The following is a 25,012-nucleotide window of genomic DNA, read 5'->3' on the forward strand; positions in this document are numbered from 1 at the left end:
TGGAAGCCTATGGCTCAGAAGTGAGGGAATAACATTGGGAAATATTTATTGACCCAAAGCAATCACTGGAAGTACAAAGAGCCTGGTGATTTTAATTTTTATTTCATTTCTGTTATTTAAAAATGATTAGTTTTATTTTTATATCATAGTCATTTTCAGATTTAATTACCTCCCTCTCCTGATCATGTCCTACTTCTCCTGTGACAAAAAAAGCAGTTAACCATAACCAGCCAATTTAGTGACCTTGACTGAGAGTGTTCACAATGGAACTTATACTTATAATCCCCCCTTCTTCTCTCCTGAAAGAAGGGAGGTGTATTTCCTCATCTTCTCTCTGGAGCCAAGAATGGTCATTATAGGTGGTTTTGTTTTATTGTATGTATGTATGTATGTATGTATGTATGTATGTATGTATGTATTTATTTGTGGGGCAATGAGGGTTAAGTGACTTGCCCAGGGTCACACAGCTAGTAAGTGTCAAGTATCTGAGGCCGAATTTGAACTCAGGTCCTCCCGAATCTAGGGCTGGTGCTTTATCCACTTTGCCACCTAGCTGCCCCCAAGAATGGTCATTATAAATGGCAGGGTTTTTTTTTTAAGAAATAATAACAGAATTGGTTTATAACTTTAGTTTCGTGAGATGGGGATAACTAATACCTGTATTAATGACTTCCTATAAGACAAGATACGGTAACGATGGACTGCCTCCCATCATTGAGCAGATTTCTGATCCTTACCTCCTGAATTCTTACCTGTCCTTCAAAGCATAACTCAAAATTCACATCTTCTTGAAGCCTTCTCTGATCCCCTGACTCAGTGCTGGTCTGCCTTTGTTCTCTAAATGCACTTATATAATACCATGCGGTGTAATTATTTGTGGGAATATTTCATCTTTGGCATTTACTAGCTTTGTATCCATTAGCAAGTCCTTGACCCTTCTGAGACCCAGGCAAGTGTCTAAAACTATTTCCTAAATTATATATGGCTTACAACTTGCCATCATAAAGCATAATGTTGAACTGGGGGTCAGGAAGACCTGAGTTCAAATACGGCCTTAGACACTCACTAGCTGTCACCTTGGGCAAATCAGTTGGCCTCTGTTTGCTTCAGTTCTCTCATCTGTAAAATGAAGGTGGCAATAATAGCAGATATCTTCCAGGAATATCATGAAGTTAAAGTGAGATAATATTTATAAAGCACTTTGGAAACCATAAAGTGCTACATAAATGCTATCTACTGTGATTGTGATTACTTTAGGATGCATTACTTTATGAAAGCCTGCATTAACATCTTCCTCTGCTGTGTCATCGTAACCTGAGAGTAATCCAGAGTCCATGGGCTCATAGACTTCAAACTAGAATGGAGCTCTGGTTATCTAGTCCAACTCTCTTATTTTGCAGATGAGGAAATTGAGGCACAGATGGTTAAATGACTCACCCAAGATGACATAGCTGGTATCAGAATGGATTTTGAACCTAAAGTCTTTGACTCCAAATTTGTCATTTTCCATTATGCCCCACTGGTCTAGAAAAGGGGGATCGTCTGGATTGATAAAAAATGTGGATCCTTGAAACATGTATGCTTTTGTGATAAAAACAAATACTATATCATAATAAATAGTAATCATTGCAAATTATACCAAAAAGATGACCAGTGAGTAAATAGTCTAGAGATATTTTTTTTTGGTAGGGCAATGAGGGCCAAGTGACTTGCCCAAGGTCACACAGCTAGTGTCAAGTGTCTGAGGTCGAATTTGAACTCAGGTCCTCCTGAATCCAAGGCCAGTGCTTTATCCACTGCACCACCTAGCCGCCCCCAGTCTAGAGATATTTTATAGACACTTCTTTCTGGGCTTCATTTTTCTCAACTGCAAAATGATAATAACAATAATAATAATATCTAGTTGGATCTGGGATTTGATTGGCATAGGAACCCCAGGTGAGAAAGTTCTCATTACCAATTAATGAATAATAAATAAACATTAATCAAATATCTACTCTGTGCCAAGAACTGTAATAGATGCTGGAGATACAAACCATGAAACAATATGTGCTTTCAAGAAGCTGATCAGGAGATGCTGTGTGTGCATATACACAATATAGAAACCACATACAGAATAAGTCAAAATAAATTCAGGGTAGTTAAATCCAAAGGAAGTCCATCTACCTTGAGAGGGAAGGCACTAGCAGTTGTGGGGGAGGAAAGGAGTAGGAAAGAGTTTTTGCTCAAGGTGGGCCTTGAGCTGCATATTGAAGGAAGTGAGGAATTCAATGAGAAGAAATGAACTGAAGAGGGAGTGTGTTATAAGGATAGGAGACGGTGGGTGCAAAGGCTCAGATGCAGAAGAATGTATAAGGGAGTGACCAGTGCAGATGGTTTCCGGACTCAATAACTTAGAGTCTCAGAGAATTATGGCGGGGGGAGGGCGGCACCCAGAGGTCTTGTGACTTGCTCAGGGTCACACAATTTCACAGTATGTATTACACATAGTAGATAACTATAGTGATCTAGTATATGATAAAGCCAAAGATCCAAGCTTTTGAAACAAAAACTCATTATTTGACAAAAAGTGCTGAGAAAACTGGAAAATAGTATGGCAGAAACTAGGTATAGATCAACATCTCATACTGCCTACTAAAATAAGGTCAAAATGGGTACATGATTTACACATAATAACTGGTATAATTTAAATTACTTTTGTTGTTGTTTGGTTTTTTTGTTTTTTGTTTTTGCAGGGCAATGGGGGTTATGTGACTTGCCCAGGGTCATACAGCTAGTAAGTGTCAAGTGTCTGAGGCTGGATTTGAACTCAGGTCCTCCTAACTCCATGGCCGATGCTCTATCCACTGTGCCACCTAGCTGCCCCTCCTTAAATTACTTTTAAGGTTTGCAAAGTATTTTACATAAATGATCTCATTTGAGCCTTATGATATGGGAAGAATTATCTTCATTTTACAGATGAGGGACTTGAAGTTTGGAAAAATTAAGCAATTTGCCCATAATCACATAGCTAGTAAGGGAAAGAGGCAGGATTCAAACTCAGGTCTTGTGACTCCAAAATATTTGTACTACTTAATCCAAGGAGTCTAAGAAAGCCTCCTCTTTCCACCACTCAAGTTCTTTAGGTGATCTGTCAAGGAGAAAGCCCATTGTACACATTCATCCTGTGAGGCTCCATCCAGCGAAGGCCTTTGTGCAGTGGAATTCAAAGGAGTGAGTGGCTATAGTGGGAAAAGAGCCCAGTCATCTTGGGTACATACAGTCCAAGCTTCCGTCTATGACTTGTATTTGACTGCTACGCAATGCCAAAGAGTTAAAAATAGAGTTTAAAAACAAAACAAAACTTTCTGCCTAGGGAGGTGTTGGCTAAAGGAGGCTCCAAAGTTCTATTCCTGGCCCTCCTGTTGATTTGTGGTATGACCTTGGGGAAGCTGCCTTGATGCTCAGTTTCTGTTTTTTCATCTGCAGTGCCGAGGGAAGAATATGGGCTTTGCTCCCAGGGATAGGGTCGGAAACAGGGCCATCCTTCTACAGAAACAGAGACAGTAGTCTCTTACCTGGTGTTATTTTATAGGGATGAGGAAGGGAGATAACTTCCAAATTTCATGAGAAAAGCCTGGGACTTAGAGGGCCTGGGCTGGTGCTCTGCCTTGAGACTTTGGGCAATGCAATCTCTTTTCACTGAAGTTTCCTAACTTCTATTTAAAATGAAGAGTTTGAGGGGCAGCTAGGTGGCGCAGTGGATAGAGCACTGGCCCTGGATTCAGGAGGACCTGAGTTCAAATCCCGCCTCAGACACTTAACACTTACTAGCTGTGTGACCCTGGGCAAGTCACTTAACCCCAATTGCCTCACTAAAAATAAATAAATAAATAAATAAATAAAATGAAGAGTTTGGACAATAACTTCTAAAGTCTCCTGCAGCCCCAGATTGATGAGTCTATGATCCATTCAGTGAAATGAGCAAGCTCTTTTCAACACAAATATGGTGATGGGCAGAGTTCAAGCATCAAGTCAGCTTTCAATCATTCATACTTTATCGAGAACATTTAGTAAATCACATTACTTTCCTCTTAATTGCAAAAATAATATCTATTTCACAGAGGGGAGGTGCATGAGATAGACCCAGAGTGGTATACTTTGGGCAGCTATAGGAACTAGGTGGTCTGGGAAGAGGAAAGTAGGAAAAATGCCCTTTTTTTGTCTTAGAGAGGGCAGTGTGGTATAGAAATAATACTAGACCTGGGACTAGGACTAGATTTGAATCCAGTCTCTGAAAAGTCTAACCTGTGAGACCTCAAACAAGTTAATTCATGTCTTGGAGCCTCAGTTTCCCCATATGTAAAAATGGGGATAGATATTAGGTTTATTTACCCCAAAGGGTTATTGTGAGAAAAACATTTTGTAAACCTTAAGGCAATTGTTGTAATTGTTGTTCATTCTTCATTCTCTAAGAGGACCAATGACATCATAAACATGATATCTTGACTTGTGCAAGAATTAGATTTGAATGAGGCAGAACTGTGCAATTATCAGCCTCTCTCTCCCCTCCAGAGTCATTGAGTTGCAGTGGCAAGACAAAGGTCAAGACAACTGGAGATGGCTCAGGAAGCAGTGGGTCACCTTGACCTTTCTAAATTAAGGTTTTTCCTAGGTCTCAGTTTGTCTGAGCCAATGTCCATTCAATAACTAAAGGCTAGGTAAGAATTACGATAAAAGATGGCCTAGTTTACTATCTCCTTTATCTTTTTTTTTTTTTGGTGGGGCTTTGGGGGTTAAGTGACTTGCCCAGGGTCACACAGCTAGTAAGTGTCAAGTGTCTGAGGCTGGATTTGAACTCAGGTCCTCCTGAATCCAGGGCCAGTGCTTTGTCCACTGCGTCACTTAGCTGTCCCCCTAGTTTACTATCTCAAAGGCACTATAGATTCATAGAGCAACTTCAGTTCCTTTATTGAAAGGGTTACTAGACTGGTAGACTTAGTAAATCTAGCTTTAATCCATATCGGTCATTTTAAAAAGTAAACATTTTTTATTTAAAGTTTTGAGTTCCAAACACTATTCTTCCTTTCCTCCTTCCCTCCTTCCCCTCCTCCCTCACTAAGGCAATAAGCAATCAAATATAGGTTATACATGTGGAATTATGTAAAACATTACCATATTAGTCATTTTGTATAAGAAAAATGTTCAATAAATGTCAGTTCTTTCTTTGGAGGAGGATAGTATGCCTCATCATTAGTCCTTTGAGATTATCTTGGATCATTGTATTGCTGAGAATAGTTAAGTCATTCACAGCTCTCCATCAAACAATATTGATGTCCCTGTGTACAATGTTTTCCTGGTTCTACGCATTTCACCATATATCAGTCCATGTAAGTCTTTCTAGGCCTTTCTGAAATACTCCTAGTTGTCATTTCTTATAGCACAATAATATTACATGACAAGCATATATACTACAACTTGTTTGGCCATTGCCTAATTGATGGGCATGCTGCTAAAATATTTTTGTACAAGTAGATCTTTTTCTCTTTTTGGAGATATCTTTGGATATAAAACTAGCAGTGGTATTGCTGGATCAAAGGGTATGCAGAGGGGCAGCTAGGTGGCACAGTAGATAGAGCACCGGCCCTGGAGTCAGGAGGACCTGAGTTCAAATCCTGCCTCAGACACTTAATACTTACTAGATGTGTGACCCTGAGCAAGTCACTTAACCCCAATTGCCTCACTTTAAAAAAGAAAAGGGTATGCAGAGTTTGATAGCCCTTTGGGCATAGTTCCAAACTGTTCTCCACAATGGTGGGAGCAGTTCACAACTCCACCAACAGTGAATTAGTGTCCCAGTTTTCCCACATCCCCTCCAACATCCAACATTTTCCTTTTTTGTTATATTTGCCACTCTGATAGGTGTGAGGTGGTACCTCAGAGTTGTTTTAATTTGCATTTCTCTGATCAATAGTGAGTTAGAGCATTTTTTCATTTGACTAGATGGCTTTGATTTCTTTGTCTGAAAACTGCTTGTTCATATCCTTTGATCATTTATCAATTGGGGAATGACTTGTATTTTTCTAAATTTGACTCAGTTCTCTATGTACTTGAGAAATGAGGCCTTTATCAAAGATACTTGCTGCAAAATTTCTTTCCCCCAGTTTTCTGCTTTCCTTAGAATTTTGGTTGCTTTGGTTTTGCTTGTGCAAAAGTTTTTAAATTTTATATAATCAAAATTATCTCTTTTACATTTTGTAATGCTCTGTATATCTTTTTTTGGTCCTAAATTCTTTACCTGCACATAAATCTGACAGATAAACTATTCCATGTTCTTTTAATTTGCTTATGGTATTACCCTTTATGTGTACCCATTTTGACCTTTTTTTAGTATATAGTGTGAGATGTTGATCTATACTTAGTTTCTGTCATACTGTTTTCCAGTTTTCTCAGCAGTTTTTGTCAAATAATGAGTTTTTGTTCTAAAATCTTGGATATTTGGCCTTATCATATACTAGATTACTAGTAATCTACTATGTATAATTCATATCTATTCTGTTCCACTGATCTACTACTTATTTCTTTGGGTTTTTTTGGGGGGGGGTGGGCAATGAGGGTCAAGTGACTTTCCCAGGGTCACACAGCTAGTAAGTGTCAAGTGTCTGAAGCCGGATTTGAACTCAGGTCCTCCTGAATCCAGAGCCAGTGTTTTATCCACTGCATCACCTACCTGTCCCCTACCACTTATTTCTTAGCCAGTACCAGATTGTTTTGATAATTATCGCTTTATAATACAGTTTGAGATCTGGTATTGCTAGACCACCTTCTTTTGCATTTTTTCATTGATTTCCTTGATATCCTTGAGCTTTTGTTCTTCCAGATAAATTTTGTTATTTTTTCTAGTTCCATAAAATATATTTTTTGATACTTTGATTAGTATGGCACTAAATAAATAGTTTAACTTAGGTAAGATTATCAGTTTTCTTATATTGTCTCAGCCTACTTATGAGCAATTACTATTTTCCAGTTATTTAGATCTGACTTTATTTGTGTGAGAAGTGTTTTATAGTTCTGTTCATATAGTTCTTGGGTTTGTCTTGGCAGGTAGACTCCCAAGTATTTTATATTGTCTACAGTTATTTTAAATGGAATTTCTCTTTCTTTCCATATCATTCATGCTATATCCATGCTTCACTTAGCTGTCAGAGATATTTCTGAAGCCTAGGCCTTGGACTTGTGATCCCCTTGTTTTAAGAGCCCCAGTGGTCCCCAAATGGTCATGACCAGCATAGTCATGTGAGGATTCTGTTTTTGGTTGTCTGTTTTGGAGTTTTTGCAGGGCAATGAGGGTTAAGTGACTTGCCCAGGGTCACACAGCTAGTAAGTGTCAAGTGTCTGAGGCCAGATTTGAACTCAGGTGCTCCTGAATCCAGGGCCAATGCTTTATCCACTGTCCCATCTAGCTGCCCCCAAGTATTCTTTTTAATGCACTGTGTTGCATCTTGCTAAGAAAGGCCTCCAGGAGTTAACACCTGAGCTGAACCCTGAAAGAGACCAGACATTTTAAGAGAAGGAGGTAGGAGGGAGAGCAGTCCAGGCCTGGAGGTGGCCAGACAGCCTGTTCAAAGGCATGAGAGCCAGAGAAGGTATGCTGAATCTGAAGAAAAAGCAGGCCAGTTTTAGTAGGCCAATCTGACTGGAACATGTGTTTTACATCAGTCATTCAGTCAACTGGTCAGTCAATTATCATTTATCAAGTACCTACTATGGGCCAGGTATTATGCTGGGGATACAAAGAAAGGTAAGAGACATTCTCTGCACTCAAGGAACCCATAGGCTGTTGGTCAAGGCAACAGGCAAACAAGTAAAATATGTATAGAGCAAATTGGTGATAATTTCAGAGAGAAGTCATTAAAACTAAAGAGAATTGGGAAAGGCTTCATGCAGCAAGTGGGATTTTAGGTGATACCCGAAGGAATGCAAGAAAGCTGGGAGGTGGAGATGTGGAGGGAGAGAGATCCAGCAACAAACAAGAAAGCTCCAAGTAGAGAGATGGAGGATCCACTGTCGCTGAATGGCTGTGTACATGGAGGAGAGTAAGGTGTAAGATAGGAAGAACTTTGAAAGCCAGACATAGGATTTTTGTATTTGATCCTTGAAGTAATAGGGAGACATGGGAGTTTATTAAAAAGGTAGGGAGCAGGGTGATATGGTCAGATTTGACTAAGCAGAAGGCGAATGCAATACTTTATTTTTAAATTAATAAAGTATTTTATTTTTTCCGCTACATGTAAAGATAGTTCTCAACTTTTGTTTATACAAGCTTTACAATTTCAGATTTTTCTCCCTCCCTCCCCTCCCTCCCCCCTCCCCTAGACAGCAGGTAATCTGATATAGGTTTTATATATATATATATATATATATATATATATATATATATATATATATATATTTATATATATATACACTTAATAACATTAATCCTATTTCTGCATTAGTCATGTTATAAGAGAAAAAATCAGAGCAATGATGAAAAACCTCAAAATAGAAAAAACAACAGCATCAAAAACAAAAGAAATAGTATGGTTCATTCAGCATCTATATTCCACAGTTCTTTTTGTTTTTTTTCTTGGATTTGGAGATCCTCTTCCATCACAAGTTCCCCGGAGCTCTTCTGTGCCATTGCATTGGTGAGAAGAATATAGTCCATCACAGTAGGTCAACACTCAATGTTGATGATACTGTGTACAATGTTCTTCTGGTTCTGCTCATCTCACTCATCATCAGCCCATGCAAGACCCTCCAGGTTTCTCTGAACTCCTCCTGCTCTTCATTTCTTACTGTACAATAGTATTCCATTGTATTCATATACCACAACTTGTCCAGCCATTCCCCAATTGATGGGCACCCCCTCAACTTCCAATTCCTTGCCACCACATAAAGAGCAGCTATAAATATTTTTGTACATGTGGGTCCCTTTCCCCTTTCCATGATTTCTTTGGGAAAAAGACCCAAAAGTGGTATTGCTGGGTCAAAGGGTATGCACAGAATGCAATACTTTAGGTGTGAGGTAATGAGGACTTGCACCAGAATGGTGGCAGTATCATTGGGGAAGTAAACATAAGCTATCATTAGGTTCTGCTACTTATTTATTGCCTGTGTGACCTTGGACAAGTCACTTAATTTCCCTGAACCTCTATTTCCTTATGTATAAAATAAAAGGTTGGACTGGGTGACCTCTAAGGTACCTTCAGACTGCTTCTGTGACCCTAGTAATGTTGTCCAAGGCCAGATCCGGTGAGAAGTATTCTTCATCTTCATTTGCCAGTCTTTAAGAGAGGCCTTTCAGGGGCAGCTAGGTGGTGCAGTGGATAGAGCACTGGCCCTGGAGTCAGGAGTACCTGAGTTCAAATCCGGCCTCAGACACTTAACACTTACTAGCTGTGTGACCTTGGGCAAGTCACTTAACCCCAATTGCCTCACTAAAAAAAAAAAAAAAGAAAGAAAAAAAAGAGAGGCCTTTCAGATGCAGTGTTCCTAGACATCTAAATACCTTGATTTTGTGTATAGATATTTGTACAACTAAGTCATGGAAAGAAAGGGGGATTCTGGTGAAATGCTTAGAGATCTTTAGAGTAAGGCGCCTTCCAAGGGCTGAATAATACCAGTACTTTGGAGTATCATTCATGTGTCCTTTCCTTTGTGTAGCAAATGCAATTGTGTAGGACTTAGAGCTAGAAGGGACCTCAGAAATCATCAGGTCCAACCTTGTTATTTTATGGAGGAGAAAACTGCGGCCCACAGAGTTTAAGTGACTTGCCCGAGGACCCACAGGTAGTAAGTAACAGAGCCAGAATTCTTGCTCAGGTCTTTGAACTCCACATCTTTTCCATCCTATCCCCGTTTGCCTCTTTTTCATAAACCTGTTGGATTTGGGGACACGATTTTGTTTGGGAAAGCAGCCTTTGCAGAATTTGATAAGGGGCAGAGGGGTTGTGGTTTACTCTGACATCCTCAGACAAGGCCACCCCAGGGCCCAGGAAGGGGGTGGGGAGCAGGTTCCCAGAAATGTTGCAAAATGGTGGTGAAAGTTAGACTACCGACGACAATAAGGGCCATTTACTCCACCTCCCCATGAATAACTTCTGCTTTTAGATTTCCTAATGAGCAGAATTGGACACTGCTTTACCGGGAAAAAGCAGCCGACTCACCAACCACTGTGACAATAACAACAAAGCACACAAAACATGCCACTAAAATCAAGGGCCAGGTGTGAGGGGCTGTGAGAAGCCTCCCCAAGAAGGGTGGTCCTATATTCACTTAGTGTAGCTCATTGGAGTCAAACCTCATGTGGTCAGGGCCTCCTAGGGTTTTGATTTGGAAGGAACATTGGACATTATGTAGTCTGGCCCCCAGACCACCTCCACCCCATGTTACAGGGGGGTAGAGGCCCAGACTGGGGGCCCCTTCATTTTTTGCTACTTGAGCAAAAAGTAGCGTCTATAGAGAAAAACCTATTGGCCTGCCATGGTAGTAAGTCACAGAAACAAAGACTGTTAAAAGAATCCTCCATTTTGACATGTGCAGAAGCTGAGGCCCAGAGGTCAGAAGGATTTGCCCAAGATAACAGTGAGTTAGTGATGGAGGAGAATTAGAAACCAAGTCTCCTGATTCTCTGTCTTGTGACAACACCTCAATGTCTCTTTTGTACCCTCTGCATGATACTTTGGGCACACACACCTGAGTTCAAAGTCCTATGGGCTCCATTAATGTGTCTGAAAAACCCTATTGTTCTTAAAGACCCAGAAGAGATCCCACCTCCTCAATCCGATCCAATCCAAACATTCATTAGGCTTCTTGAGGGCATGGATTTTTAAATATATCTTTTTGTTATTGCATCACCAGAGCCTTACCACAGTGCCTGCACATATTAAGTGCTTAATAAATGTTGATTGATTTACTGATTGTTAAAAGTTTACCACATAGAAGGTACTGAGCAAGGCATTAGGGATGCAAAAAAAAAAAAAATCAGTTGGGTGCTTGCTCCTTAGGGAGCTGTAAGTCCAACTATTATGACTGTGTACAAGAAAATAACTACAACAGAAGTTAATTTGTGATTCAAGATAAGAGAGGTCAAAGAGAGGTTTAAGAAAGACTGAAAGAGGGAGGGAGATGAATAAAGGAAAGCTTCACAATATTGGATATTTCTATCAAGCTTTGAAGTTTACAAGTCTATTTTCCCCATAGAAATCCTGTGAGGGAGATAATTAGGTATCATCATCTCCATTTCATAGATTAAAAACAACAAGGGCTTGGAGAGGTTAGATGACTTGTCCAAGGTCACACAGTTAGCAAGTAACAGAACCAAGATACAAACTAAGGTCACTTGGTGCTAGGAACAACCAACTCTGTTCCCACTCTGCCAAACTACTCCTCAAAGAAAGTGGTGTTCCGCATCACCAGGGGACTTTTCCTGCCCATGCTAGCTTGTAGGGATCTCTCCCCTTGGTAGTGCTCCTTCAGCTCCAGTTCTGGGGGACTTATCTTGGGCTTCCAATTTAATTCCAGTTATCCAAATTCACATGATTTACCTAGAGTGTTAAAGGGGCAAATGCATTGATTTGCAATGCACTTTTAGAGAGTGAAACGCCCTTCTAATGAGTATCAGAGAATTTGACCTGATGATTCCAGAAGTAGGCTAAGGGAAAATCCACTTGTGAGAATTGTTTGACTGTGTGAACCAGGGAAGGTCATCTACCATTTCTGCATTGAACCTTCTCTACTAGTAAGCCAGGAAAAATAAGCCTCAAACAAGCCAGGGTACAATAGGCCTTGGGCTTTCTCTGCTAAGTGGGACACTTTATAGTAAATGCAGACAACAGAGCTGGAAGGGACTTTGAAGACCATCTAATCCAACCAGTATCCAAGAGTGGAAGGAATGCTGGTTGTGGATCCAGAAGGCTTGTGTTCAAATTCTTTAACTGTGACTTTGGGCAAGTAGCTTAATATGTCTTGCCTTATCTGTAAATGATCACGTTGGATTAGTCTACAAGGTCCCTTCTAGACTGAGGACTATAATTGCTTTCATTCTGCAGCTGAGATTCATTTTCTTGAGGTCAAATAGACAAGGGAATAGCAGAGCCTGAATTTGAACCCAGGTCCTCTGACTCCAAATTCATCCTTTTCCACTATAACATGCTACCCCAATAAAGCGTAGCCTTGCTGTTGTCGTTCAGTAGTTTCAGTCATGTCCAACTCATCACCATCCCATTTGGGATTTTCTTGGCAGAGATACTAGAGTGGTTTGCGATTTTCTTCCCCAGCTCATTGTACAGATGAGGAAACTGAGGCAAACAGGGTTGAAGTGACTTGGTCAGGGTCACAAAGCTAGTAAATGTCTGAGGCCAGATTTGAACTCAGGAAGATGAGTTTTCCTGTCCTCAGGCCCAGCATTCTATCCGTCGTGTCACTGAGCTGCCCCAAAACACGTACCCAATCCATAGTCTCACAGTTGAAAGGAACCTCACAGGACATGGAGTCCTACCCACTCATATCTGGAGAATTCCCTTCATAACAACTTTGCCAAGTGACCATCTAGCCTCTGCTAGGAAACCTCCAGTGACAGAAACTTGCCACCTCCCAAGGCAGCCCATCCCATTTTTGGCTAGGTTTCACTGTAAGGAAGTTTTTTCTTTTAGTCAGCTGCAAGCTGCCCCTCGGTCACTTCCACCCATTGCTCCCAGTTCTGGGGCCAAATCAAACAAATCTATTTATTCCCTCTTCCCATGACAGATTGCATGAGGACAGTGATCTTATTACCTCCCAGTTCTTCTCCAGGCTAAACACTTTGCAGACGAGAAAACTGAAACCCAGAACAGTGGGTTTTGTGGAAGAGTCGACACAAAACAGCTCTCTAGGCTCTGGGAGCATCTTTCTAATAGACCGAAGGCTGACTAGTGAGAGATACATTTTAGGAAAGAAAGCTTTCCTCCTGTCCTTCCCCCTTTCCTCATATCCTTCCTGACCTTCAAAAATAACCTCACTTAGCTGAACACTAAATGTGTAAGATCATCATAGTGGGATCATAAGAGTATAAAGTTTAGGGCTGGGAGAGATCTTAGAGATTAAATCTGGTGCCTTCCTTTTACACAGGAGGGGACTGAGGGCCTAGAAGTTCAAGTGACTGGCCCAGGTTCACACAGCTAAGTGAGTGTGTAAGTCAGGATTTGAACCCTGATCTCTCCATTCCATAGACTGTGTTCAGGGAGAGCTTGAAAGGGAGGGGAAAGAAATAGGATTAGGCATGAAGATCCTCACAGATACATGTAGGGATCCCTCCCCCCTTCTCTTTTCCTCCCATTGAAAAAGGAAGTGGCCATGGGATGATTTCATCATGGGTGTGAATGTCATCACTTTCTGGATTTGAGGTAGGTAAGGCTTCCTTGACAGTCAGCTCAGGCCCCTCCTTTCAGTGTGATACGTGGTTAACCTCTCTGCAGTTCTGATACCTTGCCTCCCTGACACACACACCCTGGTGTGAGACAGCCCCTTGTCTAAGCGTAGTAGTATCTTCCCCTGCTCTAAGAACACCTCCAGTCTCTTTGCTGATTCAAGATGTTGACTCTGCCCGTGGGCTGGCCTCTCTCTCTGTCTCTCTGTCTCCGTCTCTGTGTGTGTGCGCCCCAATCTTTATGGGATGGGTGTGTCATCTTAATAAATCTTCCACCTTCCCCCTAAATCCCTTTCCTTTTACAGCCCAAAGGCCAGCCCAGACTATAATGTTTTCATAGGTGACTGGAGGGAAAAAGGTCACATTCTATGTCTGTGGGTGGGATGGCTTCCCACACCATTTCAATCCAGCAGGGTGGGCAAGTGGTTGGACTTCCAGCTGGGATAACTGTAGGGGGGACGGAAGCTGATGAACTGTTTGTATGATATTCTCAAGCTAAGGATAGCTCAGAAAAGGACATTTTTTTTTAAAAGCCAAGTTTCCTTAAATATGACTTGACAAGTAAGGTTATTCCCTCCAACAACTCAGGTCGCAACCCATCCATACGCTCTTCCGTTGTGGTTCTCTTGTCCACATTATCCTAGAAATCTCCCATGGAATTGGGGGGAGTGTCATCCAATATGCTGGGGGTTCTAATGGGCACCATTGGAGCATACAACCTGTCCACTGGTAAGCCCAGGCTCTCAGCACATGGCAGGCCCACGTTCTTGTTGGATCATTCATCCTGGATTAAATTGTTTATATGGCTATGCTTACCTCATCCTTCCTGGCTAACATGTTATAGATTATTGACAACCACCTTTGAATCCCTCCATTGCCCTTTGGGTGACCCTCAACAGTAGTTCTTCAGAGACTGGTGTTACATGACTTAGAAGTCTTGCATCACTGAAAGAAGCATGATGTTATGGAGACAAGTTTTTGTTTCAGGGAGAAATTTGGGGTTGTTAGAAGCATTGCTCAGTTTCCCCAAGGCAATCTAGCCTGCTCATCTCTTCCGTTTCTGGTTCTGGGCCCAGTTCCTTTTGACTTTTACTTTGTGGATTCTTGGGCCGAATTATTTCTGAGGGATTAAAAATCTCACTTAGCAGGTTTTTCATTGTCTGTCAATCAATCAGTCAGTTGATAAATATTAAGTGCCTGCTATGTGTCAGACACAGTGCTAAGCTCTGAGGATACAAAGAAAGGCCTACAGTCCCTACCCTCAAGGAACTCAGAATCTAATGGGAGAGACCATGTGCAAACAGCTTTGGATAATAAAGCTCTAAAGAGAATACACTGGAGAGAATTAAAAAGGGAAGGTAGTTGAATTAAGGGAGATTGGAAGAGGCTTCCTATAGAAGGTGGGATTTTAGTTGAGACTTAAAGGAAGCCCAAGAAGTCAGGAGGCAGAGATACAGGAAAGGAGAGAAGTCCATCATGGAGGGCAATCAGAGAAAATGCCCAGAGTTGGCAGATTTAACATGTAATTTGAGATATAAGAAAGAGACCAGAATCACTAGGCTCACATACTACATGGGAGAGGAGGTATAAGAAAGAAAACTGGACGAAGAAAAAAGAAAACTGGAAAGGTGGGGGGAGGCAGGTTATAAAGGGCTCTGAATGCCAAACAGCCTTTTCTATTTGATCTTGGAGGTGATTGGGAGACACTGGAATTTGGGGGATGGTCACATATTCAGACCTGCACTTTAGCAAGTTGACTTTGGCCAATGAGTGTAGGGTGAACTGGAGACTTGAAGAAGAGACACCAATCAGCAGCTTATTACAACAGTCCAGGTATGCATGGTGGCAGTCTCATATTATGGGAGATGTTACAAAGGTGAAATCCATAGGCTTTGGCAACACATTGGATATTGGGGGTGAGAGATAGTGAGGAGGTGAGGATGACACATAGGTTTCAAGCTTGGGTAACTGGGAGCAAAGGGGTGCCCTGGAGATTCGTTTCCCAAGTTCAAAAGAGCGAAGGGTTTGAGGGGAAAGATAATGAGCTCAGTTTTGGACACGTTCACTTTAAGATATTCCGGCGTTCAATGAAAACAGTACGCTGCCACCCACAAAGAAGATGAAAAGGTCAAATCTCTGTTTAATAATGATGCTTCATACTTATGTAGCATTTCAAGGTTTCCTCACAACAGTCCAATGAGGTGGGTAGTATAAGTATTATTGTGGTCATTATCCTCATCTCACAAATTAAGAAAATGAGGCTCAGGCGGCTTGTCTGGTCACACGGCTCACACATCAGAGCCAGGATATGAAGTTAGATTGCTTCAGTCCAAGGTCCAGGATTTTTCTATTGCACTGTACCAAACCACAACACATCACATCAAATGACACTACAGTCTGCTTCCCCATAATAATTCTCATTTTTATAGTAGGTTAAGGATTGCTTTCCTCCCAATAGCCCCATAAGGGTATGATCTCCACTTTACAGATGAGGAAACTGATGTGGATAGACCTCCCTATAGTCACACATCTGGTGAATACTGGAGTCAAGAATCCAGATAAAGAAACATTCACCTTCCTGACCTGCAGTGGAAGTATATCCCTTCTCCTACCTGTGCTTCTTTATGGCCCTACTGGATGTGCCTTCCAAGCCAACCCAAAGACAATGAGAAATGCAGATCTAGGAACCAATCACAAGGAAGTTAGACAAAGCCAGCCATCAACATAGGTTCTGACTGTTTAATTGTCTTGCTCAAAACATTCAATGGATCCCCATTATCCAACAAATACAGCATGGGTTCTTTAACCTGGCTCCCTAAGCCTCCCTCATCTCCACTCTTCCTTTCTGTAAATTGTCATTGTCATTATCATCACCACCACCAACAGTGATTTTCTTTGTATGCCCTATGCACTAGCCATTCCAGACTTCTTGTTATTCTCTGAATCTGTTTAAACTTATTTGCCTTTGTGTCTTCTACTGGGAGTATAGATGTTGTAGTGGAAAGAGTCCTGGATTTGGAATTAGGAAATGTGCCTTTGAATTTTGCTTTGTGGTCCACTCACTAGCTGTCTTGTGTTGGGGTAAGTGTTTTCCTTTGACGAGCATAGGTAGTCTCCTGAAAGATGAGAGGACTGGGCAACTTGGAAGAAACACTGGATTTGAAGGCACTGACTTCTGTGCCTCAGGTTACTTAACTGAAACATTGGACTATATTATCTTAAAGGTCTTTTCTAATTCTAGATCTTAAGAACACCATAGGCAGGGACAATTAGGTGGTGCAGTGGGTAGAGCTCTGGACCTGGAGTCAGGAAGGCCTGAGTTCAGATACAGCCTCAGATACTTACTAGCTATGTGACCCTGGGCAAGTCACTTAACCTCTACAGTTTCCTCAACTATAAAATGGGCATGATAACAGCACTTTCCTCCCAGGGTTTTTGTGAGGATCAAATGAGAAAATATATGTAAAGCACTTTGTGAACCTTAAAGTGCTACATAAACATTAGGTATTATTACATTTGAGGGAACTGAGGTCCAGAGTGAGAGAGGTGATTTGCCCAAAGTCATGGTGATAGTAAGAGGCAAAGTCAGGATTCGAGCCTGGGTCTTCTGGCTTCAAAATGTTTAAAATGAACTGATTTATATATACAGCTGATTTCACATCACCATCATTTAGAGTTAGCATTGCCAACATCAGAACTAAGAAGACAACAAAAAGAGGCTCTACTGCAACATGCAATGGGTTTCTTTCATCAAATACCTGCCAGACCAGTCAAATCCTGCTAGGCTGGCCACCATATGCAGAACACCTAAGCTGGGCACCCAATTTATATGCCTCCTGTGGGTGATTCCTCTGTCCCCAATGTGGTCATGCTCCGCCTCACCAGGTCTATTTCAGGGACTTCACATGCTCATCCCTTTGGCATCTACTCACCCCACCCTCCCCTCTGGCCCTGTGTCATTAGTGATTTTCAGCCCAACTGGAAATGATACCCTCGGTGAACGCAAAGCAAATAGGCTAGTTCCGGTCTTGGCTCCACGGGGACTGGGTCCTTTTACCTGGCCCCACCCTGTGTTTCCTGTCCTGCCTCCTTGGCCCACATTTCATCCTCAAGGACGTTTCCTCCAAGTCTAGCTTTCTGCCTGGGCAATAATTAGAGGGCTGGGTTCTTCTCTTCAATAAATGTGGGAAGGAGATTGTTACAGAAGGAGAATTCAGTTCATGAGCTTGGATAAACTCTTGAGATTCTCTTTTGCTGTTAGCATGAGTAGGCTCAGGACTTTGCCAATAAAAGATGGGTTTTGTTTGTTTGTTTGTTTGTTTGTTTTGTGGGGCAATGAGGGTTAAGTGACTTACTTGCCCAGGGTCACACAGCTACTAAGTGTCAAGTGTCTGAGGTCAGATTTGAACTCAGGTCCTCCAGAATCCAGGGCCAGTGCTTTATCCACTGCGGCCACCTACCTGCCCTGATAATAGAAGTTTAATAAATGATTGTGGAATGGAATGGAATTGAATTGAATCGAAGGGTCACCACCTTGCTTGAGCCTCTAGCCAGTGTGTTCAGCTTTCTCCCTTTGGGGAACAATGCACAGAAGAGAGGAGGTGATAGTGCCTGGGCACAATGCCCTGATCTTGTGACATCTAAAGTATTATTTTGAGCTCTGGGCATCCCATTTCAGGGACATTGACAAAATGGGGCATTTCTATAGAAAGTAACCAGGATGGTGAGGAAACTGGAAACCACCCTGTATAAGATTTAATTGGGGGGGGGGGCGACTGGGCACACAAAGTCACAGAAGAGAAGACTTAAGGAGTTTGTGTTTGCTGTCCTCAAAAATTTAGAAGAGTTCAGACCTGTTCTATTTGAACCCAGAGTGGGATCAATGTGGGGAAAGTTATAGGGAGAGCTCTATTTTAGTTGAATAGAAAGAAAAACTTCCTAACGATAAGAGGTGTCCCAGAATGGAATAGGCTATTGTGGGACGCATTGAGTTTCCTATCAGTGAAGTGTCCTAAGCAGAGAGGTCCATTTAGAAACATAGATTTAAAGCTGGAAGGGACTTTGGTTGCCATTGAGTTCCATCCTTTCATTTTACAGATGAGGAATCTATCTGAAGTCCAGAGAGAGGAAATTACTTCCCTGGCTAGTAAGTATCTGAGGCAGGATTTGAACCCAGGTCTTCCTGACACTAAGATCAATTCTTTAGCCTCCTTGTCACCCAGAATTATTCTTTAGTTATAGATTGAACTAAAGAGATCTTTAGTTCAGGGACTTTTCTGACCCCAAGACTCCATGATTTGGTGAATTGTCTGCCTCCTGTATAGATGAGACTAAGATCAGAAAAGTAGAGATACCAGAACTTGATCTTAATTAAATGAGATGTGTAAAAGGCTTAGCACAGTGCCTGGAACATCACAGGCTCTATATAAATGTGTATTCTCGGGGCAGCTAGGTGGCACAGTGGATAGAGTACCATCTCTGGAGTCAGGAGGACCTGAGTTCAAATCTGACCTCAGACACTAAAACACTAGCTGTGTGACCCTGGGCAAGTCACTTAACCCCAATTGCCTCACCAATCAATCAATAAAAATAAATGTGTATTTTCTCCCTCTACTCCCTCTTTCCAGAGACCTAAAGATCTGCCACAGGTGAACAGCAGTTCCTTTAAATCAATGGTTCTTTACTTTTTGGTGGGCCATGGTCCCTTTGGCAGTCGGGTGAAGCTATGGACCCCTTCTTAGAAGAATGTTTCTATATGAATTAAATCAAACATATAGGGTTACAAGGGAAGTCAATTATATTAAAATAAAATTATAAAAATATAAAAAAGGTTTATAGATCCTAGGTCAAGAGAACCCCTCCTTTAAACAGTGAATTCACTGGCCACAATGAGATATTATTCACAAAAAAATGTGAGTTACACCAATTAATCAATAAGCATTTATTAAGCCCACGGTCTATAGCAGGTATTATACCAGGCAATGGAAATCCAAAGTCAAATGGGCTGCCCGTTTAGTTTCATGTTATGGGGGGAACAGAGTATAGTTTAGATCCATTTTCTTTACCAGTTAGACTGATCTCTTTCCTACTACCAGGGAGGTCCCTGGGAAGGCTTAGTAGTATTCTAGGGCTCAATGCAATGAGGGTAGGACAGATCAACAGTCTCTGCCCTCAAAGAACTTCTATTCTAGGGGATAAATAACTTGTAAAAAGGCAAGTATATAAAATATGTATACAATGTATGTATGTGATAACTACATTTATTGGAAGATCAGGTTTCAGGTTTCATGGCAAAAGTTGGCCTTTGAGTACGGTGTTTTGAAGGCAACAAGAGGCCTAAGGATTGATCGGAGGTGGACCTTTCGGGAACCTTTTCTTATATAAGATGATGTTTAAATCTAGATTAAAATAATCACCTACACAACAGGGGAAATTGGAGTAGGGTTGGGGGTGGGGATGTATAAATAGATAATGCCAGGGGAAAAACGTTTCTTTCTCTCTTGGTCTTTGCTTATCTTCTGGGAAGGGCACCTTCAGTAGAAAAGGGAAGGAAGTCTCTCCTCCATTGAGCAGTAACTAGTGGAAGTCACAATTTTAGGTGCTATGAGAGTTACGAAGAAATGTAAAATATGGATACTTCTACCAAGGATCATAGATTTAGAACTAAATATTTTAGAGGTCATTGAATACAACCCCCATTTTACAGAAGAGGAAACTGAGCCTCATAGAGAGGTGAAAGTACTTGACTAAGGTCACACAAGTTTAAGTGGGAGAGACAATATCCTATCTCGGGGCTTCTGGTTCCATATCCAATGCTCTTCTCACTGACCCATATTCTATGTCTCCCATACTTCCCCTTAAGGATCTTCTCATCACCCTAAAACTGGACATTAGCTGATTAACTTTTTCAGGCATAACTACTCATGAAGAGGTTGTTGTTATTATTGAGTTGTTTCAGTTGTGTCTGACTCTTTCTTTGGGGTTTTCTTGGCAAAGATACTGGAGTGGTTTGCCATTTCCTTCTCCAGCTTATTTTATAGATGAGGAAACTGAGATAGAGTTAAGTGACTTACCCAGGGTCACACAGTTAGTAAGTGTCAAGGTCAGATTTGAAATCAGGTCCTCCTGACTCCAGGACTGTTAACTCTACCCACTACACCACCTACCCTCCCATATAATCTCTCCTTAAACAAAACCTCCCCCATACATATGTTAAAATCTTTACTTTAAGATTATATGATGGCAGCTAGGTGGCACAGTGGATAAAGTACCAGCCCTGGAATCAGGAAGACCTGAGTTCAAATCCAGCCTCAGACACTTGACACTTACTAGCTGTATGACCCTGGGCAAGTCACTTAACCCTCATTGCCCCGCAAAAACCAAAACAAAACAAAAAGATTATATGACATATATAATTTGTAGGGAATTTGTGAGAGATTATATTATAGGTATGACCACATCATCAAAATTCAATAATGCACTAAGTACTAATATATCAAACTAGGCATAAAACTAGGAGACACACTCTTGTCTACGATGTCAGCCAGTGCTGTGGAAGATATTGTGCATGTAGTCCAAACAGAAGAGTTTCCTATAAATGCTGAGGTTATCCAGATTCACAGGTGACATTATCTTAATAGCCTTAAGCCCTGTAATACTACTGAACCTCCCCCAAGGAAGACTGAGATAGTGGGAAAGAGATTGGTCTAACTGGCAAAAGCAAGTGGATATTAAGCATACACTGTTCACAGTATGACATGAAATTGAACGGGCAGCCAATTAATGTTTATCAATATATTTAACCTGGACAGGTGCAGTACCTAGATACCTTATTAAGCTAGGCCTGGAACTGAGTTAAAAGTGAAGACTGGGATTGCACTTTGGAAAATGTGATATGCTTTCTTGACTCCAAACTGTTTGCTGCTACAAAACCCATCTCCTTAAGACTGGTGTAGTGTAATGGTAAAGACTTGTGGATTTAGAGTCTTGGACCTGGGTTCAAATATTAGTTTAACTACCAGTGTGATTTTGTGCAAATCACTTCATTTTTTTTTTGGACTCAGTTTCCTCACTTGTACAATGAAGGGGTTGTATCGAATGACCTTGAGTCATTACAGATCCCTGTAGTCTCTAAATCTGTGATCCTATGAATATTCTGCCAGTAATGCTTTGTCTATGATTCATGGAATACTGCAATCTTTGAAGAATCAAAATTACAAGTGTCCCAAAGGGCAATGGAAAGATGTGGTGGGTGTAAATAGGCTGCAGCATATTACTAATGATATAACTGACAACACAGGGAAGGTAGAGCTGCTCAGTTCCTATGTCGTTTCTGTTTTCTCTGCCAAGGAGAGAAATGAGAGAATAAAAATGACTAATAGGCAATCAAAACCCAAGATAAGTAGGGAGATAAGTCACTTGTACATCCTCAGATACTTAAAAAACTGGTAAATATGACTACTGGCCAATGGATCAAGCATATTGGAAATTGGGGAGAATGGCAGAGGTGCCACAAATAATGCCCTCATTTTTTGGGGGGAAAAAGGGAACAGAGCCTGTAAACTACAGCTGGGGAAACTGACTTTGATTCCTAGCACAATTCTAGGATGAGTTATTAAAGATACGGTTAATTAATATGCTGAAAAGGAAAGAGTGATCATAAAGAGCTAGGCTGTCTTTATCAAGGAAGTCTTGGCAGTCTTCTTTCCTTCCTTCCTTCCTCTTTCTCCTTTCTTTTGTTCTTTCTCTTTCTTTCTTTTTGGCTATCTTTCTGTCTTTCTCCTTTTTCTTCTTCCTTTCTTTCATTCCTTCTTTTCCCCCTTCTCCTCCTCCTCCACCTCCACCACCTCCTCTTCTTCTGCCTCTTTGTCTCTCTCTGTTTCTCTGTGTCTGTCTCTGTCTGTCTGTCTGCCTGTCTCTCTCTGTCTTCCCCCCCCCCCCCACACACACACAGTGGAAAATGTGGAGAGATGTGGGCTAAATGCTACTGTAATTAGATGGTTTGGGACCTGGTTGAATGGCCATACTCAATGAATAATCATTACTGTCAGTTTGGCAGAAAGATTCCAATGGAGTGCTCCAGGGGTCTATGCTTGGCCCTTTCTTTACTGTTTAACATTTTTATAATGATTTGGACAAAGACACAGACGGTATGCTGATTAAATCTGGAAACGGCAAAAAGCTGCAAGAAATAGCTAACATGCTGGATGACAGAGTTAGGATCCAAAAATATCTTGAAATGATGGTTGAGTCTAAAAAGTTGAAATTTGATGGGGATAAATGTAAAATCTGAGACTTGGGTTCAAACAACTGACTTCACAAGTATGAGATGGGGAGGGGATATGTTTAGATAGTACTTTGCCTGAAAAAGATCTCATGATTTTAGTGGATGGGAGGAAGGAAGAGGAGGAATGGATACAAATGAGGCCAATGGGCCTGAGGAACGGAAGCATTCTGGTCAATCCACGAATATGTAGTTAGTGTCCATTACTAGTGAGAGAATGGAAAGAACACTCACTGTAGGGTAAGAGGACCAGAGTTTGAAGCTTAATCTCTATATGCATGACCTTGGGCAAATCCCATCTCTCTGGGCCTCAGTTTTCCATTTGTAAAGTGAAGCAATAGGACTGGATAGTCTCTAAGTGTCATTCTAGCTCTAAATTGTCTAAGTGTAAGGTAGAAGAAAAAAAAAAGACGAAACTGTCCTTGATCTCGAGGAGGTTATTTTCTGGAGAGGAAAGAAGAGAATAACTCTTATTTCCCATTCCATTTCAGAAATACCAAGCTCTTCACTAGCTCCATAAGATAGTGAATTTCCCCGCAACTGAATTTTTTCGGAGGCCCTGCTTCCACAGTCTGGTTCCAACCTAAAAAATAAGACCACCACCTCCACCAAGTTAGCATTTGTGTAATTCTTTTCAAAGTGCTTTAATACGTTAACTCATTTGTTCTTTGTAACAAGCTTTTGAGGTAGGTAGTATTCTTATTATTACTCTCATTTTACAGATAAGAAAACTGAGGCTGAGAGAGGTTGAGTGTTGGGGGCAGCTAGGTGACACAGTGGATGAAGCACTGGCCCTGGAGTCAGGAGGACCTTAGTTCAAATACGACCTCAGACACTTGACACTTACTAGCTGTGTAACCTTGGGCAAGTCACTTAACCCTCATTGCTCTGCTCCCCCCACCCCCCCACCCCCCCAAAAAGAAGAGAGAGGTTGAGCGACTTGCCCTGGGTCACAGGACTAGTCTGAGGAAGGATTTCAACTCAGATCTTCCTGACTTCAGGCCTATCTTTCTAATCTTATCTCACACTCCTCCCCTTCACACAATCTATGTTCCAGTAAAATGACTCCATTCACTGCTCATGACCTCCTCTTGCCCTCTCAGATTCACAAAGGTCATCTCCCACCCACATCCCTGGAATACACTATCCATATCTGCACCTGATAAAATCCTTCTCAATTCAATCAGATGAATTTTTACTTCATACAAGTCCCTATGTATTCTTTGTAGTCTTAGAACTGAACCTTCTTGCTCTCAAGATGGTTAGACTCTAAGGGAGTGGGGCTCAGCAAGAAGTCCAGCAATAGCTCTGATGTAAGGGACAGTAAAGATTAGTTCAAAGAGAAATCCATGGCTAGACAGAACTTAGGTGGTCTAAGAAGCCCTTCCCCATCCCTCCAAATAAATGTGCTCTCTTTGCTCAATCATTTCTGGGATCTTTCCCTTTCCCCTTCCTCTTTCTTAAGCATGACCTTGAATCATAGAAATTTGTATACACGCCACTTTCCTTAAGCTCCTGAAGGCAAAATCTGTGTCTTGTTTCATCTTTGTAGCAACAGTGCTGAGCAAAGGACCTCAAATATTTCTTGAATTGAATTGCTCACAGCTGGAGGGGCCTTAGATGTCATTTCTTCTAACTTCCTCATTTTACAAAGCAGGAAACAGCCTTAGAGAGGGAAAGTGATTCATCCAGAGTCACAAAAGTTGGGAAGTTCCAGAGCTAGGATCAAAAAAGATCCCACAATTCCAATTCCAAATCTAACTCTCTTTCCAATAAACCACCCTTTTTGTTGTTTTGTAGTTGTCTCAGTCATGTCTGACTCTCCGGGACCCCATTTGGGGTTTTCTTTGCAAAGATATTGGAGTGGTTTGCCATTTCCTTCTCCAGCTCATTTTACAGATGAGGAAACTGAGGCAAACAAGGTGAAGTGACTTGTCCAGGGTGACACAGATCTTCCCGACTCCAGGTCATGTGCTCTATCCACCGTACTACATAGCTGCCCCACTACATCACACTACTCCCCCCTCCTTTTTTTTTTGGGGGGGGGAATGAGGGTTAAGTGACTTGCCCAGGGTCACACAGCTAGTAAGTGTCAAGTGTGTGAGGCCGGATTTGAACTCAAGTCCTCCTGAATCCAGGGCTGGTGCTCTATCCACTGTGCAACCTAGCTGCCCCCACACACTACTTCCTCTTAATTCAATTTAATTCAACTGATTTGATTTAAACTAAAATTCTTTAAACTCAGGGATCCTCTCTTTAACTAGGTAGCACAGTGGATAAAATTTAGGATTAAGCACCCC

This window comes from Dromiciops gliroides, chromosome 2, assembly GCF_019393635.1.
Source record: "Dromiciops gliroides isolate mDroGli1 chromosome 2, mDroGli1.pri, whole genome shotgun sequence".
Classification (NCBI taxonomy): Eukaryota; Metazoa; Chordata; class Mammalia; order Microbiotheria; family Microbiotheriidae; genus Dromiciops; species Dromiciops gliroides.